This window comes from Sinohyriopsis cumingii, chromosome 15 (assembly GCF_028554795.1).
Source record: "Sinohyriopsis cumingii isolate HCF-2022 chromosome 15, ASM2855479v2, whole genome shotgun sequence".
Taxonomy (NCBI): domain Eukaryota; kingdom Metazoa; phylum Mollusca; class Bivalvia; order Unionida; family Unionidae; genus Sinohyriopsis; species Sinohyriopsis cumingii.
The window spans coordinates 130440642-130460732 of NC_142975.1; the positions used below are offsets into that span (position 1 = coordinate 130440642).

The window sequence follows — 20091 nt, forward strand, 5'->3', positions numbered from 1 at the left end:
GCGGAATTTTGGTCGACAATAACGCAGGAGGAAATGCTTTGTCGGAATTTGATTTCACTCAAGTTACAGCCAACCAGGCAAATCATATTGAATAACGCCACCTTGGTCTGGAACTTCAATTTACACATGTCAAAGTGAATACAGTGAAAGTGGTCGTGCCCACATACTTTGATAATAGCCTGGTTATCCTAGTCTATTACAAGTGAACATAGAATGCGAAGCTATTGACATTGCTAAAGAGGATAAAAACTACATGAGTCACATACACGAAACATTCAAAACGCTCGTCCTAATAGTGCCATAAGAACAGTATAAGAACAATTTATACATAGCACCACATTTATTAAACAATGAAATAACGAAATGAACCCATCAATAATATATATATAATCCTTTCTGCCGAAGTATCCCAACGGCGTCTCACTCCATCTCAATCAAATGTTGAAGCATGTCAGAAAACTAGCAACCCATTAGAATACCAGAAATACATTAGAAATTATACATAAATAAAATAGTTACAACCCACAGAAGAAAATTGATTTTATCAAGCTTATATGCAATCAGATAAACGAAACAAGTGTATAAAGGATGTCGCTCTTTTACATCATTGGAATGTGTGCTTTGTGTGGTACTGTATCATAACTACAATACGCGTGTGCTTTGTGTGGTACTGCATCATAACTATAATACATGTGTGCTTTCTATGGTACTGTATCATAACTATAATACATGTGTGCTTTCTATGGTACTGTATCATAACTATAATACATGTGTGCTTTCTATGGTACTGTATCATAACTATAATACATGTATGCTTTCTATGGTACTGTATCATAACTATAATACATGTCTGATTTATATGGTACTGTATCATAACTATAATACATATCTGATTTATATGGTACTGTATCATAACTATAATACATATCTGATTTATATGGTACTGTATCATAACTATAATACATGCAAGCTTTCTGTGGTACTGTATCATAACTACAATACATGTGTGCTTTCTGTGGTACTGTATCATAACTACAATACATGTGTACTTTCTGTGGTACTGTATCATAACTACAATGCATGTGTGCAACAACTTTTCCGGATACTATCATAACTATTTCTACATTCTCAAATCAGCGAACAGTTTAGCATCCGGAAGAGGTGACAATATTTCATTTTTTTTCAATCAGAATTTTTCCTTTTTGTAATCAAAGTATAACAGTAAGCAATATGATCGTTGTGACACCAATCATGCTAATTTAGTACATTATATTGTTGTGGAAATCAGGGATATCACAATAAATTGTATTGTTATAGGAGAGAAAATGTACCTTATTTGTCGGTGGGATATAACAATTCGATTATATTAAAGAATTATGCATGAAGTAAATATTATTCCAAGAGTCAATCGATTTCTCCGATAGCTTGTTCATTTGGATTTTAAAAGAAGTGTACAGTATAATCTATATTAGATACATGTTAATTTGAGATGTACTTAAAATATTATATTTGACTTGTTTCTTCGATCCTGCTTTTTTTAATACAAAGCGTGAATCTACCTGAGGACAAATAAGAACTGCAGTCTCTTGAATTAAATGATAGAAAGCAGCTAATTTACTCCGAAGAGAAGATGGTTAAACGGGAGGAGAAGGACAAAGTGCAAGATAATACGAAAATAATCAAATAAACAAACATAACAATAAGAAGAAAAAAAAAACCAAAACGAAATCAACAGGATTTAAAGTGGTCAGCATAGCATTGAAGAGAAAGAAAGAAAAACAGAGAGACATACTTTCTGACTGACTTGTAACAAACAGAAGAGTGTGTGTTTGTTAGTGTGTTTTGGTGATTTTAATCATCCTTTCTATTTATTGAAACTTTCAACTTAGACTGAATCTCTGTATTGTAAATTCTCTTACGAGAACGAGAAATTGCAGAAAACCAGTCAGAATTAGAACAAATCGCTGTAAAACCTTATCCGCCCGACATCACCTAGGGAAAAGGAAGAGTTGAAAACAAAATACTTAAGGAAGAAACGCCCTACTTCTGGTATCTAATGTTTACATTGCTTCCGTTTTAGTCCATGATAGGGCTAGAGAACCCTCATCATAATGGAACCTCATAACACTTCAGAAATCTTCAATACTATCACTGATATCAACAGGATGTAGTCAAGGTCACAACGCGATTGCTTATGGTAGATCTTTTTTGAGACATTATTATTATTATTATTATTAGCTCGGCACAAATTTGGTCATTATGAAAGCTGGGTAAAATCCTACTTTGATCCTAACAGCAAGTACAATCACAGACGATTCATTTCTTTTTGCATACTTACATACGAAGCCAGCGCTCTGTTTCTACAATGGATGCATGACTAGGTGGAAGGCCACATTGTTACAGCTCTTTTTAAATATTACTCTTTTTTCATAAGGTGCATGTTATTTTAATATTTCAGAACACATGTCACTCAAAATCGCTTTAAAGGATAAAACATAACGCAAGTTTCAAAACGCAAAACACAAATTTAAGTCTCAAGGATTGTATTGACTATTATAATACATATAGTGATCTTTTGACTATTAAAATACATATAATGATGTATTATTGACTATCATAATACATATATTGATGTATTGACCATCATAATACATATAATGATGTATTAACTATCATAATATATATAATGATGTATTGACAATCATAATACATATATTGACGTATTGACTGATAGTGTCGCAAAAACATTTGTATATCACTATCCATTATAATGTAATTCTCCCTCAAAGGATTTAACATCCCATAATTTTTAATAATTAGTGCATTGTTTGTATTTGGTATCTTATTAATTTCAAACAAACTGTTAACGTATCTTTTTATAAAATTCGAATTAGAAATTTAAATGAAAAAGGTGTTCGTCTTACAGATGTCAGTAACAGATACGAACGCGACGAAATATTAAATATATCGAACTATCTAGATTGTAGGGAACGAAAACTTCTTTTAGTAGCCATTTTGACAGTAAATGTAAACGAATAGCAGTCAGTGCTATCCTTACATGTCTTCGCATAGTCGGTACCATCCGTTTGTCATTTCCAATAGTAGTACAGTTCTAACATTAAAGTTCATTTCAGTTGGAAAATGTGTTCAAGGTCTCGTGATTAACCCCCGCCCCTTGCAAAAGAAAGAACAACGGCTACGTAGAGTAGAATCATAAACATTTCGTTACAGATCGTCATGTAATAAATCGGAACGGGGTAAAAATAAAAATGACCCAGATATACAGATTTGCTTTCATATAAAGAAGGTCAACAACTACTGAATATTAGGGGAAGGACTAAATATTAGTATTCTTAACTGTAAGACTTATTTATAGCTCACTGGCACATTTATACATTCATCTAGATCGGTTCTCATTAGCGCCAAAGAGTGTCATGATTCAACAAAAATATATTCCATTCTTATCTTGTTAATTCTACATTAGCACGAAGGTTAGACACACACAAACAGACACAGTCAGCAGTCACACACACATAGGTATGTATGTATGCATGCATGCATGAATGCATGTTATGTATGTATGTATGTATGTATGTATGGCAATTTGTTTATTCCATTGCATGATATTGTAATGCAATTTTATTTACTGAATTTGATATTTTCAGAACATCCGTTCAGCTTTCGAAAACCTAATTTTAGAATTTTGTATCTAAAGCTGACCTACTCCCTGACTTTATTTCATGATGTTCTTTAAACATGTAGCAGTTATTTCAAAATTCTGGTTTTACCGGAAAGATTTTGCGCAGTAACCAAATTTAATAGAGATGTTTTGGAAAATAGTTTTAGTTGGGCTTTTAAACGCTTCGACATCAATGTGTTTTATTTTGTTGCAACCAGTCTGAGTTATTATTTAATTTTTGCTTTCAATTATTTGAATTCTAAGAGATTATTTTTCCCTGGAAATACTTGTGCTCGGAACTAATTCTTGGACAAAGATGGTTATTGAAATTTACTGAATTCAAATACCGGAATATTATTTTCTGTGGTTCTACAAAGAACTGTAGACATGCCAATACTTCACCCACCACGGTTTACGTCATCGCCTTCCATTTTGAATTGTCGTCGGGACTCGAACTCAAACTCATTACAATATTTTACTACATGGACGTCTAATTTTTAATTCTTGGATTATTCTTGGATTATGGTTGGATTTAATTCTCAAAACGTAAGTTCTTTTTCCAATTTTGACCTTGTTTTTCTAGAGAGAAAAAAATGGTTACATTTCACAAACATTGTTGTCTTCACTTTTTCCTTGTTAAATATTTTGAGAACCTAACCACGTAATAATTATCTTTTTATTTATTCCAATATTGTCATATGGGAAAATAATATCCTTATTTTTACACACGCAATAATATTTATATATATATATATATATATATATATATATATATATATATATATATATATATATATATATATATATATATATATATGATATCCCTCGTGCCCACACAAGTTATACGTTCAGCAACAACCAAAGTACCCTGTTGGATGGAACATATAAATATAAATTGCCTTACATGGCAGATATAATATTAATCTTTGATAAAGAAATTTGACAAGACGATGTTCATATTTCTCTGAAGTTATCTCCCCTTTTCTCCTGGACAATAACGATAAATCTGCTGCGATTGATTGCTAAATAGGATTAACATTGTTTACAGATAGAGGCCAGTAGTTTACAAAGTGACAAAAGTGTAATTTACGGCGACATATAAGGTCAACCCAATCCTAATGTTTTCTTAACTCACGCATATTTATTTGACTGGCATGTGAATGTAATATGAATTTCCGAAAATGGGGGAGGCTTATCGTGTTGTGCCGAAGAGTGACTTTAATCTTTTTAAACTTCGATCCTCACACGGCTGCAGGGCAATACTGAAAATTCACTTGGCGCATCATTTCTCATTGTACAGAAATTGCTTGCTACCACTTTAGATACAATATATATCATCTTTTTGGGATCCAATAGTGCACTTGTTCAATAATGGATGAAATCTACGCATATTATATTTTATATTTCATTGGCTGAGCTTGTTGGCACTCTTAAAACCAAATTTCATATCCAGTTTAGGTCACTGTGGGGTGTCTGCACAGATATGCTGTTTTTGATAATTAAAGAATATTGATATAAAAATACACTCTGCAGTATTTTTATTTAATTGATAACCCTTAAAGTGATAGTGACATTATAAGTCAGGCAGCTGGTCTGCTTTTTACCATTTAGATCACTAACACATAGGATTGCTTCGGCGTGATATAAGAGGATGTTAAACTAAACTGAATTGACACACTGGCCCTGGAACAAGCTTGGGTTCCGTGAAGAGTTTACCACCAGACCTAACTAACCCAACACATTCATCTTCTAAACCTGAGAGATTGGTGACGGTTCATATAACCATATGCGGTGTTGGGTTTTACATAAGGAATCCCATCGTTTAACCCTAGGATACCGAGGTATAGGTATGATGCTCAACATCCGCTGCTCTTACCTATTCTTTTGACGTCAATGTGAGTGTGGAACGTATTTGAAGGAAAAAAGAAAATTTGTAAGTATATATTCTTTCTCCGTGAATGCTTAATAGCAATTAGGAGCAACGGTTATGAGAACACCCTCCCCCTTTAGACAAAATGTTGTCAGCATTTAAATTAAATAGTCTTAAAATTGAGGATGTCAATTTAATTCGATTAGTCAATGATATAAACCGACTGACTGAACTTGCAACCACTTTGGAAACATGATTACAATAGGAATTTGACCCAGCTCGGTAAATATGCTGTTATACCTGTCTTAAACAGGACATATAATAATTGAGAGCTGTACATTTTGATGAGATTATTTTTGTCTGATTGGCGCAGCTTGTTTTCTGTCTATTGACAGTGTTTTTCGTCTAGCATCAGTAAAGTCTGGATCTGATTGGTTCAGCTCCTTGCATGCATATCTGCAGTATTGTGTAAGCAGCATCGGTAAAACCTGGTAAATAGGTTTCTATTCATAAGTGTTTGGATAAGTATAGTTATGGATAAGGTCTGTATATATTAATTATGCTTATATTTTTGGAAATAATTTATATTAAACAATAGTAAAATGGGAGAATCGACAAGATATAAAAGTTGGGAGAAAGTTCACATAGGCTTTTGTTCTGCAATAAATCATAAGCCTGTTTTATTTGATGGTTTTTTTCTTCAGAGTAGCAAATTACCAGTATTTTGTCTGTTGATACTGAATGCAATTAAAATGCTTTATCTTAGTCATGTCTTTCGTTTCAAACTTTATAGATACCCACAGGGCAAAGTGAAAGAAAGACTGAGAGTATGATGTAATGAGTCATTGTTTGAATATCTCGATCATCAACTTAATAATCACGGTCGTCATTTCGACATTACTAGAATTCATCAGGACTCACATATTGCTTCATCTTCTGCGCACTGCGCACCGAGGGATGGGTTCAATAAATACAACTTCACATTATCATCAACAGGAAACATTGATAAAGTAACATCAGCACCAGGTAATTCGAGAGTTTGCCTACCTTAAAAGAACTCCACTATGACCCAAATGTTGATGAACTCAGCAAGGCCGTATATAGGCTAGTAAATGCAAAGTCAAGCGGAAAAGATGGCATACCAACATAAACCGTCAAATATGCAAACTCGATGCATGTTTGCTGGAAATTTCATGAACAGGCTTCAAAAACTTGCAAATAGAGGTGGCTGTATGTCACATCGATGCTTCAAAGAAAAATGTCCACCATCGACATAACTTACTTAGATAACTCCAAAAGAAGTGCGTTGAACAGTGAAAGTCACTGTACATAAACATTATCGACCTCAAAAAGAATTCGACCTTGCCAGTAGAAATGAATTGTTCACACTGATCGCCACATCTGCGCTTCACAGATGTGTGCAAGAGCGAAATCTAGGGTTTGGACATCGATGTGGAGATATGGGAATCACTTTCTATTGCCTCAATTAACTGGAGGCATAACCACGACTTATGACTTCGGAGGAACTAGAGTCAACAGGCGGAGGAGACGAAACTCGCGTAAAGACTGGACGAAATAACACTTGGAAAACCAAGACACTAGCTTAATGTACAACAGATGAAAAAGTCTTTACCGAGTATGTTTCATCAGCCACAACAGCAGCTCGTCAACTAGTTGACTACCTCAGACTGCAGCTTCACAGTCTTCCGAGACTGAAGGATACCGATATGATGATACTTTATGCCACGTTTTGGCATAAGGCGAATTTAACAGTTGTGAACAGCCTGCAGCATAGGAAGAATTTTACATGTGATGGTAGCCTGGACCATTTGAAGAACTACCTTTGGGAGGGCAATCTAGGGTACAAGAAAATCTTATGCCTAAAATTTTTTTAGGTTTTTAATTGTGCGGTATTCTATGGCAGGGTGGTCAAACATCTTAAGCACTTTAGAAAATATGGATCGAATATTAGAAAAGTTACCTGCAAGCCTATATTTGAACCATTATATTCTGTGGCAACGGGAAATAATTATGTTAATGTATTTTCTTTACCATCTGGCATAAAATATTGCTATCCAGCACAGACGTTTTAATTATTATATAATACCGATTTTGTAAGTACTATCCTACATTCGTTTGTTATTAATATTCAACACCCATTGTTTGATTACTGTCTAAACACACTGTCCAAAAAGCCTTGTGTAGTGTCAGAAAACCCCACACCTACTATCCAATGAAAACGTTATGATGCGAAAGAAGGTTGGCGAAATCAAGCATGCTATCACGCAACACCAAAACTTAAGTTTGATATGAGCACTTGAAGGAAACAATCCCTCCGGGTTCTTTATGCAGGCATAATTACTTAGAAAAACTCGTGTGAAATTAAGCTGATCTCTTCTGCCCGTGGTTTATCATTATAAATCATGAACAATGAAATCAGTACTGGGTTTGATTTATTCACGGTCTAACATTCTTTTGAAAGACGTGGATGGATTTATATTACTACCTCTGAATTTTGGATATGAAAATATAAGTCTCTCTATTGAATTCTGTCTCCGTAAATTTTTACTTGGATTCTAAGAAAAGATAAAGAGAGAATTGTAAATAATTGGAGGCCAATATTATTCTTTAACATTGACTACTGATTATAACATCAGCTTCAACAGAACATAGGCTTCAGTATGTTTTTCCTTATATTATAATCTAGAATCAGAAAAATTGTATAAGATGGAGATTTGTCAGCGTATTATGCAACAGTTACAAATGGCCAGACATTATGATCATTTAGTCTCCATCTTCCTTTTGACTTTTAGAAATATAATTATCTTTAAACTTAAACTATACGAAAAAGCTAACTTATGGTAGGAAATTAAAAGTTATGTTGGTTGAGCAAAAATCCTTATCAAAAAGTACCTTGACCAAACCATTGATTTCTTTGCAAAATTTTATTCATTTATTCTCGCATTTCCCAGTCTGCCATGGCAGGTAAAAACGGATTGAATAAAATATTTGTTTCATGTATTTGTAGCGTTAAAGCGGACGAAGATAAAACCCATAACTCCAAAAACAGATCCAGATCAGAGAACGAAACACGCTCTCTGTCTCTCTCGTTTATTCAATAGACGAAGATGATCAAATGCCTGATTACAAATGAAGGACTTCGTAGAATATGGTTAGACAATAACTTCTAGGAAAATGTGGATGCATCCAGATATTTAAATTAACGTGTGAACAAATTGACATAGATTAATAAAAGTATTTGTAGCACGTGTTGGCATGAAGTTATCCTTAACTACAGCCAGATGAAAAAGAACTGTAATTTTCTCAGAACATTTGAATTATTTTACATAAAACTTTTTTTGCTATGCAAACTAAATAGCCGGTCAAAAATCTTTCTGATAATCAAAATTCATTATTAATTTTTGGAACATCTTCAAATGGCTCGTACAAGTAATTTCATTGAATATTTCTCAATTATTTTAAACTATAACCGTTCAATGGAAAATACAAATAAATATTTATATTAACACAAATATAAACTCATTTAAGTAAATTTAGCTTCTTTGATGTTTGTTTTGTATTCTTTAGTAATAGCCATTAAAAATATTCCAATCACAACGATTTAGAAGGAGGCATAGGAATTAATTTTCTAGCGTCAAAGAATCGCCATTCAAAGCGTGAAATTGCCTAATGAATAGCGCTACTGTACAAAAGGCATTTTTAACTCATCTCGCAAACCACTACCTCTTTGTCGACTGACTCTTCTGAACACATGAGGAATCTTCTATACTCTACCGGAGAATTGTAATCTAAAATGTCGTTTCACGGTGGATTTCCAGTGGATAATACATTATTTTGTCAAAGCTCTCCTTTACTACTAATGCTGACACTGTCTATATAGGATTTACTGACAGGACGATAATGAGGATGTACAAATTCAAGGAGAACGTTATACGTGTTGCCTATTTCATTGCATGCATCAATGACAAATTACACATGGAAATGAATGATTCTCAGCAATTAGAACAGCTTTGTTTCCCACTACATTGCAAATGACATCAGAATACACAAACATCAAGTTTAGTCCTTCGTTCAATTCAGCAGGGATGCATACATTATTAGTAGACTAGATTGCTGTTGTTCATGCGTTTAGAATGCGGTAATAGTTTCGTGCTTCTAGCCATACAAGCAAACAAAGTGAGAACAAACTGATACACGGCGTTTTGCGTTTGGAAAAAGAAATTACATGGTCCTATGTCATCTAGGCGAGATTTCTCCAGTGTTGTGCCATGCTGGTCTTTGCAACGGCTGAACTCTTTTCGATGAAACATTAAAACAAAATTCTGCGCAAGAATTCTCATGGAATAGATATTTAATTGTGGATACATTGGTGATGGTGTTTTGGATTTGTAAATCATGGAATCGTTTTGTCCATTTCTTCAGGAATATGCTTGTTAAATATTTAGACGACATAAATTGTTTGATCTCCGACTGCATACTTGATATGAGTGGAATAAATAATTTGAACCAAAGTTACGTACCAGTGAGCTTCGTGATCCAGTTTTATGACTTGAGGTATTGTAGCAATGAAGCAATAAAATGAGTTTCTGGAAAACACGAACTTAGAAATGACGATAGGTAGTGTTAATTAAAATTGATTATTCATAGTTCGATTGTTATGGTTTTAAAAGAGTTACTAATTGCTAAAGGAGAATAATATCCCACGTTTTTCTGTAGAGGGCTGATATTATCACTAGAAGAGTTGTTGGCTTGGCCTGCTTTGCCAAGAACTAACTTGATCTTGCTGTCAGTAACTTTTCTCAGACAACTTGGGAGAAGATAACAATAAAATTGCTAAATATCCCACAAATACGAACTTAGAAATGACGATAGGTAGTGTTAATTAAAATTGATTATGCATAGTTCGATTGTTATGGTTTTAAAAGAGTTACTAATTGCTAAAGGAGAATAATATCCCACGTTTCTCTGTAGAGGGCTGATATTATCACTAGAAGAGTTGTTGGCTTGGCCTGCTTTGCCAAGAACTAACTTGATCTTGCTGTCAGTAACTTTTCTCAGACAACTTGGGAGAAGATAACAATAAAATTGCTAAATATCCCACAAATTATTAATCTCCTTCTGGCGAAGTCAAGTTTATAATGGCATCTCCAAAGAGACGAACACAATAAAGATTTTGCAGAAAGAGGTGATTTGAGATTTTAAATACACATTTTCCACACTACACCCACACTGTTTGTGGATACTGTTTCTGTAGTTCTTGGGTTAAGAAATATGAGGAGACGATGTATCTGTTTTGAAGGGCTTGGAGTTAATGTTTGCTTCTCTTTATAGTTAATTACTTGTACACCAGAACTCTAAGAATCCGAACTATGTAGATATCCTTTCTAATAAACTTTTACATCATGGAATTGATTTTTTCCCACTCTAGGTGTTCTGTGTATGAGAATCCTTTCAATATCGCGTATGTAGCATTCTTTCCTGATTACTAGTTCCGGAACGTAAAAGGTTCCTTTTAACACTTGTACGTTCGTCTCTTACAATTTATCATTTTGATTTACCAATGCGATATAAATATCTTGTTTATAATTATATTCGTCTTCTTGAAAGATGCCTCACTTTCAAAATCGCATTTGGTATACACCTTATACCCACATACATACTTACGCTCTATCATACAAGAGGGATAATTGTAAAAAGGTATCTATTTTATGTTTCAATGTTTCATCTGGAAATCATCTCTTTTCCATGTGATCTTGAGCGGTTGCGAAAAGGCTGAACATACTTTTATTTAAATATTAAAAATGAAAACAAGAAATGGAAAAAGAAAACTAATATTAAAAATGAAATATTTTAACTAAAATTTAAAACAAAATTTTAAACGTAACTTATGCAATAAATTTGAAAATTAAGATTGAGAAATAAAATTAAAAACGACACTTAAAAGCAATTATTTGAAAATCAAACTTAAAATAAATGACAAATTGAAATGTAAATTGAAAATCAGAATTGAAATTATAGTTTGCGGCCATTCCTACCCCATTTTTGGGGAATGGTAAATCTGGTAATGTTAGGGAAAGAAATAGATAAGTATTTATTACCGTGACTGTGCAATGGATATAACCATTGCTCCACCAGTGTGCTCATGACATTACGTGAATGTTGGCCAATAAATTACTGGATGCTGGATGGTACATAAGTGGGTGTTTATCATTCCATATAATTGTGTTGATCGTGTTAAGTTGGTTTTGCATAGAATATAACTGTTTTATTTATATAACGCGGATGGTCACCCCAAATACAGTATTCATTATGGTATATGATGGTTGTTATCTAGTAAGTTACTGAGTGTTGATGTATTGTTAGTAAGTGTATTTTTTAACATTAAATGTCCCGTTAGAAGGCATAGGGACACATATTGTTAAAATTATGAACATTTTAAACATTTTATCTCATGCTAGATGACATAAATCCATAATTTTAAACCTATGGACATTTCTAAAATACAACTTGACTTTACATGTTACAGGGACATAAGCGGACATTATTAATTAGTTACACTGAATTCACATAAATCGCTTACGTAATGAAATTAGATTTCTCGCATATCAATTACAATGGTCTAGACTTTTCACATATTAATCAATTGTCATAATATTTCTTGACATTCAACCCCTCTTTGAGACATACATACATACATACATACATACATACATGCATGCATGCATACATACATACATACATACATACATACGCACATACACGCACACATGCACACACATACACACATCCATCCATCCATCCATCCATTCATACATACATACATATTAATCAATTTTCATAATATTTCTTGACATTCAACCCCTCTTTGAGACATGCATACATACATACATACATACATACATACATACATACATACACACCGCTCAGGTGGCCTAGTGGTTAGAGCGCTTGCTACGGATGCGGGAGATCGTGGGTTCGATGCCCGGTCGAGTCATACCAAAGACTTACAAAAATGGTACTAGCAGCTGCTGCGCTCAGCGCTCAGCATTAAGAGGTTAGTGTTAGGACTGGTCGGGCTGGTGTCAGGATAATGTGACTGGGTGGGGCATCATGCTACATGTCTGCGGCATGATGCCCCAGTGCTAGACATCACTATAAACTGCCATATGACTTAAAAATTGTTAAAGCTACGTTAAAAATCTAAATCACACACATACACACACACATACATACATACATGCATACATACATACATACATACATACATACATACATACATGGCAGTATATAGATCGTTTATAGGTTACATCTTTTCCGCTAACGTATAAAGCACCCCACTGCCTAAGAGATTACGCGCATTCAGTTTTCAGTCAGTGAAAATGGAAGAGTCACATCAGATTGTACCTCTGGTCAGAGATTTACAGAAAGTTGTTGGAAATTACACATCCGTCAAGACTCCTGGTTACTTGTCGCTGCACAATACCTGCCATATTTGTCAAGACCAAGAAAATCGGTCTATCGAATGTCCAGGTCCTCAAAAAAAATAAAAAGCTTGTGGACAATAAGAAACGGATGATAACGATATCGATACCTGTTACCACTTAAGGAAATATAACAGTGAAACTCAGGATAGTCCAAATAAAATTGAAACAAGGAGGTGGAGCATTCAGAAACAGAGTAAAAAAGGACAAGTAATTCTGGTAACTAAAATCGAGAAGGCGAGACAAGCAGCATACAAACAGAAGCGGAAGAATGTATACAAGAAATAATATTAAAAAGAAGAATACAAAAGTTTTTGTAAAATTTCTTTTTACAGGCTATACATTTTGAGTAATGTTTCTTACTGCTCTGTTAAATTTTGCATGAATCTATATATGTTAGTATTACTTCAAAGCTCAACCATATTTTAGAGTCTTTATTTACATTTTTCAGTCTTCGCTAAAATCCTTATAAGTTTCGGAATTTTAAATTTTAGTATCACTTTGAGTCCAAGTCTAATTTTCCTTTCCAGAATATTTGTAATGTAATCTAAAATCTAATAGTTTTAGAATTTCTTTATTTAACTGGATTTTGTTCTCTATGCTAAGGTACGAGACAGTTGCATATTTTTAATATTAGCTTTAGTCTCGTGAACACTTTTAAAATTCTTCCCTATTTGTTTCAGTTTCCATTAATTGTCTGCGACATTTCTTATGTTACGTGCTAAAGCTCAACTAAACAGTAACATAAGACTGAAAACAACATGCTTTGAAAAATATAATTTATTTCCCTGTAAAATTCTATAAAAACGAAACTAAGTATGATTTCAAGACTCAAATCTAAAAGTAATCCACGAATAATCCACGAATGCAATATTTGAAATCCTAATACCAAAATGTTTTACTGCTTCTGAGTTCGAATCCCGACGAAGAATCTGAGATGGAAGACCATGACGTATGTTATAATATGTAGTGTTGAAGTCCAAAGTTACTGTAGAAATAAAAATTCTCAATCCGGTTTTGGAAATTTAAATAAATTTTGAAAAAGCCGTCCTTGTTCAATAATTTGAGATAAGCACACGTATCTTCCTGCAAATAATGAATTAATTCTTTCGAATCCAAGTAATTTGAAATAACTCCAACCCAAGTAATCTGAAATAACTTCAAACAGCAGAATATACAACTTCCAGCGTGAAAAAAGCCCAGCTTCTACTGATTATATCTCCCCAAAACTAGGGTTATTTCGTATTCTAAAACGGGTCATGTGATTATGTTTCAGAACCTCTAGAAATTAGGCACTTGTTAAAGATCACGTACACCCTGTGTGGCCCTGACGTAAATCAAACATATTACTCTACGAAATAAGGAAATAAAAAAGTACAAACATTGTTTACATCTCAAACACGTAGTCCCATCATAACCTCGACAACAACCAACCATTTTAAAATAAAAATAGAAGTTATTTACGTAGATGCTATTAATATCGAATCAAGGTCAGGATCTAGATCAACACCTGGTGTTTATAAAACGAACAGTCAAGGTCCAACTATTTTCTGGGAAAAGGATCATCTCCAGTGAATTAATTTGCGTAGCAAACACAGCATGTAATGAAAACTAAATTATATTTAAAACTGAGAAACAATTAAATTTATATATATATATATATATATATATATATATATATATATATATATATATATATATATATATATATATATATATATATATATATATATATATATATATATATTAAATAAGAAATAATTAAATCAAATATACATAGCACAGTTACAAAATTGTAGCACTATATTTTATCAGGATTATACATTTGGTCATCTTTTTTGGATTTGTTTCATTCCTTCGCTAAATTCAGCGAGAATTTTGTGATATTAGTATTACCTTCTTAGTATTCTAATATTTTGTTTTTAGATTGTTTCCAGATATAGTTTTACTCGGTCAAGATCGTTAGAGTTTCAAAAATATCAGTCCATCAGTTAGTCAGTGTCATACTTTTGTATTTGTTTTTTCAGTGTTCTTCCATGCTCCACTAAGACCCTTGATTTTTTCGTAATTATAGCAAAACTTTCCAGATTTAAATAGTTTCATCCATTTTAGGGTTATTTTGAGCTGGTCCCTTTGCTTGTATCAATTTGTTACTAAGTGCAATATATGAAACTTTATCAACACCGCCAACATAATCTAAAGGATACGTGATGCATTATGTATAAAATCGTTGAGATATGCACAGATATGGTATAACGGTACCAATTGCGCAAGTCCAGGTGGGCGGAGCTTAAGGTGTATGGAACATTGTATTCAGAATTAAAGAACAACACTAGCTGTGATTGGTGCATTATGTAAGAGTTGTACTTTCTGTTTGGCTTAAAAAAAGTTGAGCCTCTTGGCAACATGTGAGTTTGTGTTAATTTCTATCTAGATCATATTTTGTATTTTTTATGATTTTTTTAAAATATGGTACACATGGCTGAAAATGTGCTTGTTGTGACTAGATAACTCTTACCCCTGTCTAGTTCCAGTAGAGTTATCTCTCTTAAATGCAATGGAGTACCTGGTTATGTCATTGTCAAATTGACAATCTAGCATTGTTCTATATGACAGTGTGTGACATGCATGCCCAAGTAGGACAGAAAGTATATTTATTTCACAAAACATTAGCATTGAGGTATATGGAAAAACAATTGGTACCGTGATACCTAAAGGAAAGAATAGCCTCACAGTGTATCCATAGAAATGCATACATGCGGGCGGCATTTATGAACTATACTAGTTTGATGTAGGAAAACAAATGTGTGCTGAACACTTTTGGTCAAATATTGAAAGTTCTTTAAGAATAAAATGTATGAAATCTTCAGAAAATAGCACAAGATGGCTTTGGATGGGGACTTTTGATAACTATAGCTATGATATAGGCTTGTGTTACCTGATGCCTTTATGTATGTGATGTTACCTCCTAGATTGGAATGCATGCAATAAAATAAGTTATGTAAACATAATATAGTTGAATTTGGCCAAATATTGGCTATTTTACCTGCAAAAGATGAAAAATCATGCGTACAAAAACAGCTATCTTGTTCTTGTAAGGCATGCCATAAACCAGGATAGAGAACACTCTAAGTACATAGATCACTTGTACCATGTGGGATATTCTGGCATGAGTAATTTTTAGGTAATTTATTAAGGATATGGTATTCCTTCCCATTTTGATTTGAATTGTCCTGCTCTAATTGTCCTTCTTTTTTTTTTACACTCTCCTGCTTTGAAATTGTTCATGTAGTTAGTTCAGTTCTCTTGCATTCCCTTTTGTTGAAGAAGCAGTGAATACCAACAAACAAGAACAGTTTCCTTAAGTCAGCATTTGTATAAGCCCAATTATAATCTACTATTGACTTTCAATTAATCCTATTTCTTTCTGTCAAGCTGCTCTTGTGGAATTTCCATGTTTGGTCCAACATTACAGAATGATAACCATTTTAGTCACACAGTGCGTATTCATTCCATTGAAATCCACACTGTTCTTGAAACTTTGCATCCCATCGCAAGAATCCAAATTGGCATGAGATGATATCTGCATGGTTATGGAAGGCTGTACTCTACATGCCGGCATTGTAGAAAATATGAACTATGTGATATGAAAGAGCTGCGTCATCTTAGAAATTAAAATTACATGACTCTTGAGGTCTCCACTATATATAGGAGTCTAAATGTTAGGTTCTCACTTTATCAGTAATGTATTTTGAGATAATTTAATTGCAATGAAGTTCATACAGGTTGTTGATGAACTCATCTATATTACATGGATAATGTATTAAAGGTTACCACAATTACATGGATAATGTATTAGAGGTTACCACACCTTATGTATATCATTCAGTTATCTCCCTTACACCAGTCATAACATTTCAAGGAAATAAAATCTCACATTTTCAGTGACTGGTTATGAAAATAAAGAGAAGATTTGTGAAGTATTATATTAGCCCTCAATCTTGATGCAAATGTAAGCAGAAGCAATTTAATAATTTCTCACAATAAAGTTTACAAGCTTAAAAACTGATAAGGTATGTTCTGCTTGGATCTGAGATAAGTTTCTCTCTATCTTATGCCAATTATTTTTAAATTCTTATGTAGAAGAAATATACTTTATATGTATCTATATTATCTAAATTATTCACCCTTTTATATTAGATGGAAATGAACACAACTTCACTTGAAATTTGGGTACCTGTAAGGGATGTTATAGCACAGTTGCCTTTGGGCTGTCCTTGGACCTGTTGGGCCCTGCCCCATATATTTGTCCAAGGTAAGGTCATCAAACTTTCACTTCTCATTTTTCGCATTGCTGATTTTGCCTCCTTTAATTCCTTTATCATAAGCTACCTCTCCCTTTTAGATAAACACTTTCCTCTTGTTTTTAACTCCATTTGATGTGCTATACTTAGTGTTTATATTTGGCATTTTTCTGTATTTTATTCCCCTAATTTCACCCCCAATCCAACATAACCACTTAGAAGCTGCGATTTACTATATTTGGTGACTGATTGGCTTACTGAAACAATTTTATTCACATTACAAAGGAGGAAAGCTTACTATCTGTGTTACAAAGAGGATGGGTAGGTGGACTTTTGTGTGAGGACTGGTGGTGAGTGACCTCTTGTATCTGCAGATAGTGTAAAGTGGTCAAAGCTTATACTTTATAATAAGATTGGGTCATGTCCACCTGTCTCTGATGTTAAGTTCTGCACCTACCAAACAAATATAAATTCCTTTCTTTTAGGTGAATTGTACATTTTGAAGTAGGACAGGTACATACTATTTGGTACATTGACCTTTGACCTAGTTATTACATAATATGACATAATGTGATTTATCCCATATCACCTATGTGAAGTTCAATAAGTGCTGATATGAATAAGATACAACTCATAGTTGAAAGAATTCATTTTATTTCAAAAGATGATTTTGATGGTGAAGCAAAAGTATGAAAACAATAGTTCAAACGGCTCAATGAGATTTCTATACACATTCATACAACACATAGCTTAGTACCTCATCAAATTGTTTTTCACAAGTGAGACTAAGTATATTTGTTACTTATACAGTCCCGAACTATTTCACAGATTATTGGAAAAATTAAGGTTTGCTATAGGTATAACGGTACCAATTGCGCAAGTCCAGGTGGGCGGAGCTTAAGGTGTATGGAACATTGTATTCAGAATTAAAGAACAACACTAGCTGTGATTGGTGCATTATGTAAGAGTTGTACTTTCTGTTTGGCTTAAAAAAAGTTGAGCCTCTTGGCAACATGTGAGTTTGTGTTAATTTCTATCTAGATCATATTTTGTATTGTTTATGATTTTTTTTAAATATGGTACACATGGCTGAAAATGTGCTTGTTGTGACTAGATAACTCTTACCCCTGTCTAGTTCCAGTAGAGTTATCTCTCTTAAATGCAATGGAGTACCTGGTTATGTCATTGTCAAATTGACAATCTAGCATTGTTCTATATGACAGTGTGTGACATGCATGCCCAAGTAGGACAGAAAGTATATTTATTTCACAAAACATTAGCATTGAGGTATATGGAAAAACAATTGGTACCGTGATACCATATACTAGCTTATCGGCTTCACACAGAGTTCTTCACAGTATGTGTGACACGCTTGGTCAACTACGTCTAATACTACTACAACAAAGCCTCAAAGTCAAATCTATGTATTAGAATTGAATTTTACTTTCGTCATGCATAAATTCCCTTATGCTCCACATTGCCACTAGCACATGTTTAATTCCTCCTATTTACACAATGGCTCAAACTGCCCTAGACTATACCACATTATTGCTGAAGTGCTATGTTTATTCATCTAGAAATGTATTTATGCCGCAATGAACTTTGTGGCTCAGGTGATCGCCGAATATTTCGGAAACAGTTTTATTTTGAGGAACATATATTGTAAAGAGCATTAGAATATTAATTCCTGAACAGAAACTATGTATTCCAAAGACGACCTGAACAATTGTTTGTGGAAATCCTTCCAGTGGGTTCATCATCAACTGGCTTTGACCTTATATTATATTTCTGGGTTATAAATAAATTCTGCTTTAGTTAGTTGAGGTGTTGTTTGTTAGCAGAGATCAAGGACATGTGTTTTCTCCCAGAATGTGTTCCAAGGCGGCCACATCAGCAGATTTCCAGATATAACGGTAAAATTAAGAATACAAATGGTACTGGACCAATGCAACCAAACATGGGCTAATACAATTCATCATGAAAAGGTATAAATTGATATAATTTACCTAAAATATCAATGCAGCTCAGAATATATAATTACTATGCTGCTCCAGTTATTTGACAAAATATATGTAACAGGTTTCCTTAAACAAAATAAATCTGTTATCTTGCTATTAAGGGTTTATGTCAAACTGGTTATGGGGAGAAATACATTTTAAAATATAATTTGTTTTCATTTTTTAAAGGTATTTGCGGGAATAGTCTATACAATCCTGCATTTAGTATGTGCTGCCAAGGAGTGATTCAATCGAAATCTGGATTGCACCCTGCTTGCTGTGCAGCAAAGGGATACGATGCAACATTCGACATGTGCTGCTCTGGCGTTATCCAGTCTCGTTCAGGATTGCACCCTGCTTGCTGTGCAAGAAGGGGATACGATGCAACATTCGACATGTGCTGCAGTGGCGTTATCCAGTCTCGTTCAGGATTGCATCCTGCTTGCTGTGGAACGATGGGATACGACGCGGCTTTCGATAAGTGCTGTAATGGCAGAATCTGCTAAGTGTACACTACGGACGCAATTCGTCGTTTTTGGTTCTTTTCGTATGTTATCGAAAAACAAAACTGAAGAAAGCAATACATTTTCTACTGACACATCTTGCCAATTCTAAATATACAATATCTACTTTATTTGTCAAATTTTCCAACATTCATTGTCCTTGATTGTAACTTGTTTTATGATCTGGACTTTACAGTAACAGTTCATTGGAATTGTTTTACCTTGTTCTGTTTGTC

At 33.7% G+C, this 20091-nt stretch overlaps 1 long non-coding RNA gene across 1 annotated transcript; it reads left to right on the plus strand.

Annotated features, from left to right (window-relative positions):
* Positions 1-5358: 5358 nt before the first annotated feature.
* On the plus strand, positions 5359-19562 carry LOC149782776 (uncharacterized). Its single transcript, XR_016414624.1, has 3 exons — positions 5359-5612; positions 17252-17366; positions 19542-19562. It is a non-coding gene; the product is annotated as an uncharacterized LOC149782776 (long non-coding RNA).
* Positions 19563-20091: the final 529 nt, after the last annotated feature.